At 36.0% G+C, this 12,321-nt stretch overlaps 1 long non-coding RNA gene across 1 annotated transcript; it reads left to right on the forward strand.

The window, feature by feature from the left end:
• Positions 1-291: 291 nt before the first annotated feature.
• Positions 292-3,017, forward strand: LOC132641919 (uncharacterized). Its single transcript, XR_009583019.1, has 2 exons — positions 292-657; positions 2,048-3,017. It is a non-coding gene; the product is annotated as an uncharacterized LOC132641919 (long non-coding RNA).
• The last annotated feature ends 9,304 nt before the right edge of the window (positions 3,018-12,321 follow it).

Here is a 12,321-nt window from a genome sequence, read left to right on the forward strand (position 1 = left end):
TATGAACCTATTTTTTTTTTAATTTGTGTCAAAATAAATTATCTCTTTCCTAATTTGGAAACAAATTCACTTTATGAAATGATTTACAACTACACAAATATTCAAGATTTATTTTGAACCACAAGTTTCAAGTTTTCATTCTTTTTTAAATATCGTATCCAGTCAAATGAGTTCACATAAATCGAAACGGATGGAGTATGATTTCCTAAAAAGGACAAACTAGCACATAATACGATATGTTTATTGAATTTGGATTAGAAAATTATTTTCAGTTTGCTCCGTGAAGTAAAGTTGGAATGAGTTGATGCGTATAATTAGTCATATATAGAAGCCATTGGAGCTAAAAGATGGGTGGTTAAAACGTACACTTCTTCTTTTCTTATTTTGTAAACCTAACGCAACATATTAGGGTTTCACTCCAGAGCCGCTTCCTCACATCTCTTCGTAGTTTCTTGTCTCTGTATATAGTATCAGTCTATTAGAGAGTTGTGAAATTTGTAGGAAGTGGAAAGGGGATGAGTGTTTCCGGGAGCTTTTGGAGTGGGTGGCATGGCAAGATATCATATTTTATGCTGCATAAAAATTGAAATCTTGCCAATTCCCCCCATTCCGATGGCTCCCGATCAGCTCTCCCTTTCCTTTTTCTCCAGCGTAATGGTATGACATCTGAGCTCTAATTCCTGTTGAAAGTTTCTTTGTGTGCTTTTATGGAGATTTTAATTGGTGATTTGTTGATAAGAGTCTTTTTTTTATGTGTAAAGTTCTCTATTTCCAGCTTAAATAATGTAATTTTGGAAGTAAATTTGATTGGCTGTGAATATTTGCTGGATAGAGACAATGGATCTCTATGCTCAGAGATCTAGTTTTATTTCAGAATTTTCATGAACTGACCAACTAACTCTCCAACTCTATCTAACTGGACAATTATCTTCAACAAACAGAGGGAGTTGATTGTGCTTAAATTAAGAAAAGGTACCGAGATGTATATAATAAAAATTCACGTTTAGCATAATTACCTGGTACTATTCTGGTGACTACCTATGCAGTTGTGGAGATTTCATGTGTATATTTGCTGAAAAAGAGACGATGGGGTCAGCTGAGATTGTGTTGTGATCTGGTTTTGTTTGAGAATTTTGCAAACTGACCAAAAATGGTTATCTCTATCTTAATTGTTACTGTATTTTTCTGTCCATGATTTGATTGAGAATATAACATTAGCATGGGAGGAAAGATGAAAACTATTAGAAATTATAGAAGAATAGTATTTGCAGCAGCATATGTAGTAGCTGCGCAACTAACTCTCCAATTCTAAGAAACAGGACAATCATCACCTAATAGTTGGACTTGTTGTGCATAAATTAAGATCAAGGGACCTAAAAAGATGTAGTTAACTCGGAGAACAGGTAATACAATGGTTATTACATTATGTAAACTTGCCATCTTTTCGGATAAGGAATATGAACTAATAAAGACTCAATAATTGACTCTTTTCTGTGTTTGTAAGTGAAAAATTGTATTACATGTTTTAATTTGAATTTCATGTATTAGCCTATATCCAATACATAATTGAAATGTCCTCCATATCCTGGATTTAAGGATGCTTGGGCTTAGGGGGCGGAGGGAGGAAGGGCCAAGGGGGTTCATCCGATGCTTGGGCTTTGACTTCTTCGTGTGTTTACTTTTTCATATTTTGAACCCCTTTAGTGAAAGTCCTGACTCTCACACAGCTTGGGCTGTTAAAGTATATCATTTACTTTCTAAACTTTCAATCAAATGCCTCAGATAATTGGTAAACCTACAGAACCTGCAAACTAGTCTTGGTTGCTCTGTCCTATTATATGCAGAGTTAATTACCTCTCTTTTGCAGCTGAAGCCATTGATGTTGGCTAGCATTACTTAATTCCCCCCTATTTCTTGAACTTAAACTTTTTCTTGGTATTTGCTTCAGTCCTGATATGATAATAATCTATTTTGTGTTTCTGGCATACACTTACCTAGGAAGCTCAATTGCATACTGACAGTTTTATTGTTCTCGTGCTATTTGCAGTGTTTGGTCTACAACGTCAAATCTTTTCCTTTTATAGAATGCAGCATCCTTGTAGTTTATGTCAGACAGATGGTTAACCTTTTATTTTATTTTATGAAAAGGTAGAGATTCATTTAATGGTAGTACTAACCTGCTACTGTGAGATTCCATCCTTGGCTCAAACTTAAAACTGCTGTGCAGCTGTTGTTAAGAGTAAGGAGTTTATTTATGCGCTCCACTGATGTGATTCTTCATTTCACCAGGCTAATAATTATCGCTTTATATTATTTGTCAACCACGTTTACTTGTGTGTTCACAACGTTAAAACCATCACAAAAGTGAATGCTTATCACACTGTAGCTATAACATCCTCTTCTTTTGTCGTGATGCTATTTATCCATTTAGTTAAGGCATATACTCTTTGAATGTTACCCTGTTTGGACGAGCTTATTGCAAAGGTTATAGTACGGCTGAGAGATACAGAACCTTGTCTAAGCTCTTATTGGATTTTTCTGTCCTCTTGAAAACCATTAAAGATGAAGCTGCTGCACAGCTTCATATTTTTTGCTGTTTCTTATTAATTTTTGTGGCCTTTTTTATGGTCTTTTTTTTTTTTTTTAATCTCGTGAAGCCGAGGTAGTTATTTCTAATGGGCAGTCATGGTGGTGCGACGTATGTTTTTCCCGGCCATGATGCTTTACAAGCTTAAAGAAAGATATTCCAAAAATGGGGTTGTTGTATCAGATTTTGAAGGTTTTCATATCTTGAAACAAGAACAAAGATGATGTACTTGTTAGCAGCGGAAGTTTTGCACAAGATCACCACAAAAATTTCCCCAAATCTAACTTCGTCTCACTTGGAAACGGAGTATTTTTTCACGAACTAGATGTCTTTCACTTCTCTCTTTTCTTTACTGTGTGTTATTCTATTTTTGTGTATCACTGGAGAATGCTGGAGTATTTTTCATATATAGAAGAGGAGGTTATGTTTTTACGGTTGATAAAGTGAAAGAAATCAACACCAGCACATTCCCATAATCTTATCCCACTATCACGTTTCTTTTTTTTTTTTGTTGGTAACTTCTCAAGGACTTTTTACTGTGTTGGTAACTTCTCTAGGGAAGTTAATTTTCATCTTATCACTTCAGAATAAAAAACTGGGCCGGGTCAGTCCACATGGGCGACCCACGACCCATAACCAATATCCAACATCACCCACTTCGCACATGGACTGGACTCAAATCAGTACCATGTCAATAACACACATAATTCATACTAACAAATAGTTCGTGCGACCTGCGAGCTTCAAGAGCTATAGCATTCCAAACCTATTAAGGTTGTACAAGAGCTCCACATAGAAATCCAATCACATACGGAAGGGATTCACTACTAACACAAGGATCTTATTACTCGCAATACCCCAGACATCATTCGCTACTGCAGTAGCTAATTGTCTGATCCCTCGTCCTCTAAAGAGGTGAACTCGAGTTCATGTTTAACTTTATATCCACAATTACACTTGATACCGTATGGCAAGTGCAATGGCCGGCCTATGAATAGAAGTTAAATTAATAATTTTAATTGTCTTCCCTTTCTACTCGAATCTGTTTGTTTCAAATCAACTGCTTTCCTAGACATGCACTGCATTGCCAAATCACTTATGGCTATTAGTAACATGCTAAAGTAGCAACATTGATTGAAACTTCAAGAAACAGTCAAAGGTCAAAGGGTATTCCATTGAAAAGTTAATGTAACTTTTCGGGTCTCACACGATGAAGAAGCAGGGATCCATTCTCCATTAACCCATTGGTCGCTTAGCACACGTGGTATGAAACACGTGCTACGGTGTTCTCACCTTATATTGGCGCGTGTGTCTCATTACTTTACTCATTCAACATCGTACAAATCTTGATCTAGACATCTCCAAAATGTCTAACCCGAGTTTCTCTCTTCAATGATCCTCAAATCCATCTTCTTGGAGAAACTCATATCTGGCTTACAAAACAAGTCATAACATGTTGGTGGAACTTATCTCTTCACGTCACTCAAAGTAAGAGGCGATTGCTCGTGTGACAGAGCCAATCTCACGACTTGTTCGACACACTTCATCAATAAAATTACATCATCACATGCATATAAGATATGAACACAAATTCAAGAGTCAAATGTTGATGAAAATATTTTAACAACCAAGTCATTTTACAATACAAAAATATAATCATATCCTACGCAAACCTAGAGCCATAATATGTTTCTCAAATAGGTCTCTAGATATCGCCTTTGTAAAAAGATCAGCTATCATTTCTCGTGTAGGTATATATTGTAAAGTTACTTCTCCACTTGCTACTGTGTCTCTTACAAAGTTATACTTGATGTCAATGTGTTTGGTTTTGCTGTGATACTTAGGATCCTTTGTGTATGCAATAGCCGCTTGATTATCACAATGTAAAATCATTGATCCTTGAGAATTCTTTGCTACGTCCAAATGCTCAAAGAATATTTTTAACCAAATAGCTTCTTGTACTGCAGATGCACAAGCCACAAACTCAGCTTCCATAGTTGAAAGAGTCGTGCAAGTTTGTTTCTTACTTTTCCATGAAATAGCACCACCATTAAGTAAGAAAGCATAACCGGATGTCGATTTTCTATCGTTCCAGTCACCACCCCAATCAGCATCTGTGTATCCTTTCAAGTGTAAATCATTTTCACTATAACATAGTGAATAATCAACGGTTCCTTTCAGGTATCGGAAGATCCTCTTCACAGCTTTCCAATGATCTCTTCCAGGATTGGACTGATACCTGCTAACCAGACCTACGGCATAAAAAATGTTCGGACGAGTACACATCATAGCGTACATCAAGCTCCCGACAGCACTAGAATATGGAACTCGAGACATGTCTTCCTTTTCTTTTTCAGTCTCTGGACACATTTCAAGGCTTAAAGTTTTACCTCTTGCTATTGGAGTATCCATGGGTTTGCAACTATTCATTCGGAAGCGTTCCAAAATTTTCCTTATATAAGTTTCTTGAGACAGACTCAAAACCTTCTTGGAACGATCTCTTTGGATCTTAACACCCAATATATAGTCTGCTTCACCCATGTCTTTCATGTCGAATGACTTTGAAAGCCATGACTTGATAGTTTTCACATACTCCAAATTATTTCCGGCTAATAAAATATCATCCACGTAAAGGGAAAGAATTACAAACATTCCATTGGACTTCTTCACATAGATGCAATGGTCTTCATCGATCATGGTGAAATCATATGAAATCACCTCTTTGTGAAATCTCAAATACCACTGCCTTGAAGACTGCTTCAGGCCATAAATAGATCTTTTTAATTTGCAAACTTTCTTTTCTTGGCTTTAACGATGAAACCTATATGTTGTTCCATGTAGATTTCTTCGTTTAATTCTCCATTGAGAAAAGCTGTCTTCACGTCCATTTGGTGTAACTCTAGATCCAAACGTGCAACAATAGCCAAAAGTAACCGAATTGAGGTAAACTTCACAACTGGTGAAAAGGTTTCCTCATAATCTATTCCATCTTGTTGGGTAAAACCTTTTGCGACCAATCGTGCCTTGTATCTTTCTATTGATCCGTCCGCTTTACGTTTAACCTTGAGAACCCATTTGTTCTCAATGGCTCTACGCCCAGAAGGAAGGTCAACCAGATCCCAGACTTTGTTGGTTCTCATGAACTCCAATTCTTCTTTCATTGCTTTCATCCATTCATCTTTTCCAGGACTTGCCAAAGCCTCAGTCACAGAATTAGGCTCATCCAATTCTGTGGGAGACACCAGGAAAACGTAATCTTCAATCTCATAAGATCGTTTAGATACACTTTTTCTGGTACTCTTACGTTGTTGAAATTCAGATTCCTTTAAAGGATTTTGGGATTCAAAACTCCCACTTGGACCAGGAACCGATCCTTGATCTATTTGACTATTAAACATGTCCGAAGACATTGTTTGATCATCTGAATTTAACATTTCGTAAAGAGGCTCTCCTTCTTTTATTTCGCCCCTTTTTGGGAAAATCATTTTCTAAAAAAGTGATATCTCGTGATTCAATTTCAGTTATACTTCCATTTTCTAATTCACCAATGAACACATACCTTTTGGAGTGTTCTGAGTATCTTATGAAGATACATTTCTTCCCTTTTGGACTCAGTTTTCCAAACTTGCCAAAACGATTCTTTATGCAGCACAACCCCAAGATCGTAGATCATTCAAGTTCGGTTTATGACCAGTCCATAGCTCATAGGGAGTGGAAGTAACTGATTTAGAAGACACTTTATTTAGTATGTAGGCTGCAGTCAATAATGCATCTCCCTAGAAGGAGATAGGTAAATTTGCTTGCGCCATCATAGATCTTTTCATATCCAATAATGTTCTATTCCTCCTTTTGGCTACACCATTCTGTTGAGGTGTGTAAGGAGTAGTTAACTGTCTCGTAATGCCTTTTTCATTACATAATTCTTCAAACTGTTTTGATAAATATTCACGGCCTCTATCGGTTCTTAAAGTCTTTATACTTTTATCTAATTGATTCTCAACTTCATTCATATATTTTCTAAAGCATTCAAGTGCTTCAGATTTATGAGAAATCAAATAGACATAACCAAAGCACGTGAAATCATCAATAAATGTAATGAAATACAAAGCACAAGACCTTGCCCTCACATTCGTTGGACCACAGATATCAGAATGGATTAATTGCAACGGGGAATCTGCTCTCTTAGCCTTCCCAAATGGTTTACGCGTAATCTTTCCGGCAAGACAATTTTCACAAGTTGGCATTTCAATTTTGGAAAAAGGACCTAAATGCCCTTCCTTTGCCAATCTATTCATTCGGTCTTGCCCTATGTGACCTAATCTTGCATGCCATGTAATAACATCAACATCACTATTACTAGAATAACATGTCATTACACAATGGTCAACATAATAGTCATAAGTTGAAGGATTACAATCTAAAACAATAAAACCATCATAACGAAGTCCAAAACCATAAAAAACATTGTCTTGAGTGATTCTAACACCATTGCGACTAAACTTTAAATCGAAACCTAGATCTAGAAGAACAGACACAGATACCAAGTTACGTCGGATCTCTGGAGCATATAGGACATCATGCAACATCAAAGTTCGGCCACCACGCAAGTCCATTTTGCAAGTGCCTATCCCTTTGACTTCAAGCTTTGCATTATTTCCTACATATATCCACCTTGATCCAGGTGAGACTCGACGAAACTCCACAAACGCTTCTCGATCACGACTCACATGGTCGGTGGCCCCTGAGTCTACAATCCACACAGGATAAGATTCAGTTAGTAAAACAGTGCTAGAAACATATGTAGCACTTAGAGATGCGTTTTGAAATGCTACCTTTTTTGGCTCGGAACACTCACGAGCAAAATATCCTGGAACATGGCAGTTGTAGCATTTCATCTTACTCTTGTCTTTCTTCTTGAAAAACTGTTTTCCCTTCTTGGGATTTGGCTTGTTCCTTTTCTTGGATGGTCCTTCTCCGGTCTCCTTACCCTTTCCGTCATTTTTCCAATTCTTCTTGCGCTTGAAGCCAGAAGACTTTGTGCCACTTGATTCTGCCACATAGGCATTAGATACAGTTTTGGTAGCACCAAGACGCTCGTCTTCAAGCTCGACATGACGAGCAACATCAGAAAAATTTTTGATGTTATCATTATGGGTTAAGTTAACCTTCAAGTGTTCCCAACTATTGGGAAGAGACTGGATCACTGCCTGAACCTGCTTCTCATCAGAGAAAACATGACCAGCACTTTTGAGTTGAACAATCATGTTAGACATCACCCTAAGGTGTTGCTTGACATTATGATCATGACGCTTCTTGTAAGTGCCAAATTTGATAGTCAGCTGTCTAAGGCGGGTCACAGTGGTACCCCCATAAGTCTCTCGTAAGTGTGCCCACATAGCATGAGCAGTAGGGTATTCTTCACATTCGTGAATGAGATCATCAACGACAGAACTTACAATAATTCCAAGTGCAGTAGAATCTTTCTTTTTCCACGCATTGTAAGTTTCCAGATCTCTTCTGTGCTGAGCAGTGTTACCCTCTTCTGGGTGAACCAAAATATGGTTAATACCTTCTAGAGCATCTTGCTCTTCTAGTACATACCACATTTTACGACTCCATATGTCGTAATTCTCGCCATTCAGTTTTTCACCTTTGTTTAAGTCTGCAATGATACTCTTAGATGCCATATCTGTTGATTTAGACAATTAAGCAAGTTCTTATTCATCAATACTTACTTTAATAAATTTATGCATGTGATATTCACACTCAAGCAATTAATTTCCATAAATGACTTCACATTTAGTATAAAATCGAAAGGTCACAAAGTTTACAATCATCATCTACAGTCTAAATGTTTAATCAGAAATGGAAAAAAAATCTTAGCGTGAATTTTATTTAATAACTTTCAATTAAGTCTCATTCCATTTAAAAATAAATAAATAAACGGGATACATAAAAGAAAGTTAAACAACATAACCATATATTAAAAAAATTCACAATTTAAATTACAAGTTCATAATCTCCCACTCGAATTCAAGTTCTTGAACATACACCTCAAAAGGTTGACTTAGAAAGAAATCGTGATAGATATTAACTAAAATACCACTGCAAGGCTCTCGGAGGGAATCTACTAAAATTGCTAAAGCTTCCCAATCCGAGATTTCAATAAAATTAGCCAGTTCTTCTCGTTGCAACCGAAAAGTTCAATATGTTCAGGCACTGAAGTATTAGGAGACATCTTAAAAGCTTTAAACTCTTTAAATTTCTTCTCTCCTTCCCTTCGTATAGCCCTTTGATCCCTTAGTAGATTTTGGGTCGCCCTTGGAACATTATTCCTTATGACTTCACGTCCATGGAAATGTGTCCCACGACGACGTACTCTTCTACATTGTCTCCTTGCTCGATTTCGGGAACTCCCACTTGGAGTATTTCGAGCTTGTCCCTGTCCAGCCATGTCTAAAATGGAAACAATGAAACAATAAGAATGGACATAACATTCAATATGACAACACATGCCACATTACTCGTAGAAGACAAAAATACGTCAAGGATCATATACCAATAAAATGGCATGGCTATTAGGAGGTTAAAAAAAATTACTAAAACAGCAACCATTCTAGTCTTTAGCAACTTCATCGAATAAAGGAAATAATTTTATTATATTTGGGCAAGTTCTTTGCCCCTGATGTCACGTTAATGCCCGGTGATTTCTCAATCGTAGAAAAAACCTTTGCACTAATGTGTATTGAGAATATGACATGACTTTTCAAAAAAAAAAACTTGTCGTATCTTTTACACAATTAAAGAAATACATTAATCAAGTGGACCGCTAAGTCAAGAAAAGACATTACTATTAAAGTGTGTCTCTCCAAATAGTACTAGTACAATAAAGTACTTTTTTTTTTTTTCATGTCATACTCAATAGACATATAAGCCTTAGTAATTCAATGGTAACCACACGTAATTCAATGACAACTACACATTTTACTTTCTGAACACTCACCTTTTCCATAAAGTGCTGCAACTTCACTTTTTTACAAAGTAAAGACCACAATTTATTAAAGAGCAACACTTTTTTTTTCACACCCAAACAAACAAAAAAGAAACACGGGAACCAATTTTAAAGCAATTTCTCTCTCTCTCTCTTTGTTTGTAATAGATTAGCAAAAAAAAAAACAATGATTCTTTTCTTAGCAAATCTGTTGTAGCGTTCTATTATATCGAAAGAAGAAAAAAAATAACAACGCAGATATTTCAAGAGAGAAAAAAAAAACTCAGACTGTGAACAATTAACAGTGGCTCTGATGCCATTGAAGGTTTTCATATCTTGAAACAAGAACAAAGATGATGTACCTATTAGCAGCGGAAGTTTTGCACAAGATTGTCACACCCCATTTTTACCCCGGAGTTAAAATAAAAGTATGACGTATTGGAGATTCCTGTTTTTGTTTATGTTAAGGAGTCGCCACCTAATTATTTATGGTGAATTAGGACACCTAAAGTTTATTAAAGTTATGTTTAAAGTTAACTCTGTTTAAAGTCTGCGAAACTTAAGATTCTAGGTAAGGGTTCAATTAGTCTAAAGGGAAGGTATTAGGCACCCTTTAAGACCCATTAACAATGGTTAACCGACCGGACTCAAATTTAATTAGGCTAAGTGTAAGTGTAATACTATATAAAAGAAAATATTTTTATAAGTATTGCTAAAGTTACAGATAGATATATATAAGAATGCTATTTAAAATAGAACTTGTAGAAAATAACAAAAAGAACGCTTCCAACGCTATTCTAAAAATACGACTTATAAATGTTGTTAAAATGAAAGTATAATAGTTCTATCTAAACTAACGCTCGTAGAGGGGATTGAAGTTATGTTATAAAATAATGTATGATGTAAAGTTGACATAACTTAACGTTTAGAATGCACATTTGATTTTGAGGAAAGAATTTTAATTTTATGTACATATATTACCAGGATGTTTACATATGATACATTAACAAAGTTCTACAACTTATGATAGCTTAATAAAATTATATAAGTTGATAAAAAATAGTGAGAAATTTAACTGACAGTCTTTAAGCCTTCTCGTTTTTAAAATATTATGCAAGCCTTCCCTCATTCATATTTAAACCCTCAATGTAAGAAAATTGTTTTCTAACCTAAATTAAAGCTAAACAAGTTGGTTCGTTGTGTGCTAATCGTTTATTCTAGGTAGAGCAATTGTATTTATGTCTACAGGGACCATTTTGTACTTGTTTAAGCCTATATGAAATTAGACATGACGAGTGCATCTGCTAAATGTTAACCAACTCCAATATCAAAGTAAACGCGTAAACCTTCTCTAACAGCAAATATATAATTGAGAAATAAATAGTTAGTCATGCCAACGCAAGTAAGCAAAACAGGCGGAAATAAGCGGGATGGTCAACGGCCATGTTCAGCTTCGACGGGAGGACGAAATATCTTATATATCTCGTTGTTCCAGCGGTGCAAAGGCGAGGAAGAGTAAGAATATGCGGACTCTTTGCAATGGCGGCGTCGTCGAGTCTCAAAATAAAAACTCTTCAGCTCCGGTATACATGCCAAAATAAAGAAAAATAATAGCATAATTAGTACCGGAGATTAACTATCCTTATCAATGTTGAAAGGGAAAAGTAAGCAGCCATGAAAATCATAACGGTCCATGAGATGCATTAACATTTAGTCACGATCTAGATATTATAAGCATGGTTTATATACTAAACTCATGTACTTTGTTTTTTTTTTAAGAGTGTATGGTAGTGAATATACCCTGTATATTTGGTATATCACTGGACGGTCTTTAGAGAAACTCAAACAGTAAGGGCATAAACAGCCAGATGAATCATGCTAAGAAGGAGTTAACACTTGATGACCACATATAAACAGTACTAAAAACAGGGCACACCTACTGTGATGAAAACAAACAGGCTTAATTTGGGAGAGGACTGATCTTTCATGCAACATATATAGCAAACAGCCTAGACAGAAACCCATATTATTTCAAAAGTAATGGAAACTGGGTCTCGGAAACACTAATAGGATTCTGACCTCATGTGCATTAGACTTTGAGCAAGAAACTAACATCATTCTCAGAACAAAGATGACTAAATGAGACTGAGCCATACGATAACCATGCTAAGCAAATCAAGAATATCACACTAAGCAGATAATGCCATTAAACTAAACTTAAGCATGGTCACTAAACCGAACAGAATCTGGACAATAAACACATAACTGAGCTGATTTCTGAACTTTGAATAAGGAAATTATGCTACCCTTTTAAACAGATCCTGATGTTAAGCATAGCAAATAATTAGAACCAAACATTATCAAGAAGTCATCTAAACCTGAGCATATTGGTTAATAACGTGATTTTAAGACTATCATTACCAGTTGACATCTAATGCATTGAACCATACTTCAACAATAAGCGTGCCTGAAACTTTTGTTGGCGCAGTGAACGGGGCGTCGAGGTCGTCGAATCTACTTTCTCGTTATGAATCGATTCAAAACTCGACTAAAAAAAATGGTTCTCTCGTAGTTAAAGTTCTTTTGTCGAACAGCGAGGAAAGTTAATCGAGTTGTGAGACTTTAACCTTCCGTCACAAACCTCAGATTTCAACCAAAGTGTTTTTTTCGATTTGAAGGGTTTAAGACCAAATTAAAGAGAAGAGATTTTGTAAAAAAAATACTCGTGTCTTCTACATCCGTC

This window comes from Lycium barbarum, chromosome 1, assembly GCF_019175385.1.
Source record: "Lycium barbarum isolate Lr01 chromosome 1, ASM1917538v2, whole genome shotgun sequence".
Classification (NCBI taxonomy): Eukaryota; Viridiplantae; Streptophyta; class Magnoliopsida; order Solanales; family Solanaceae; genus Lycium; species Lycium barbarum.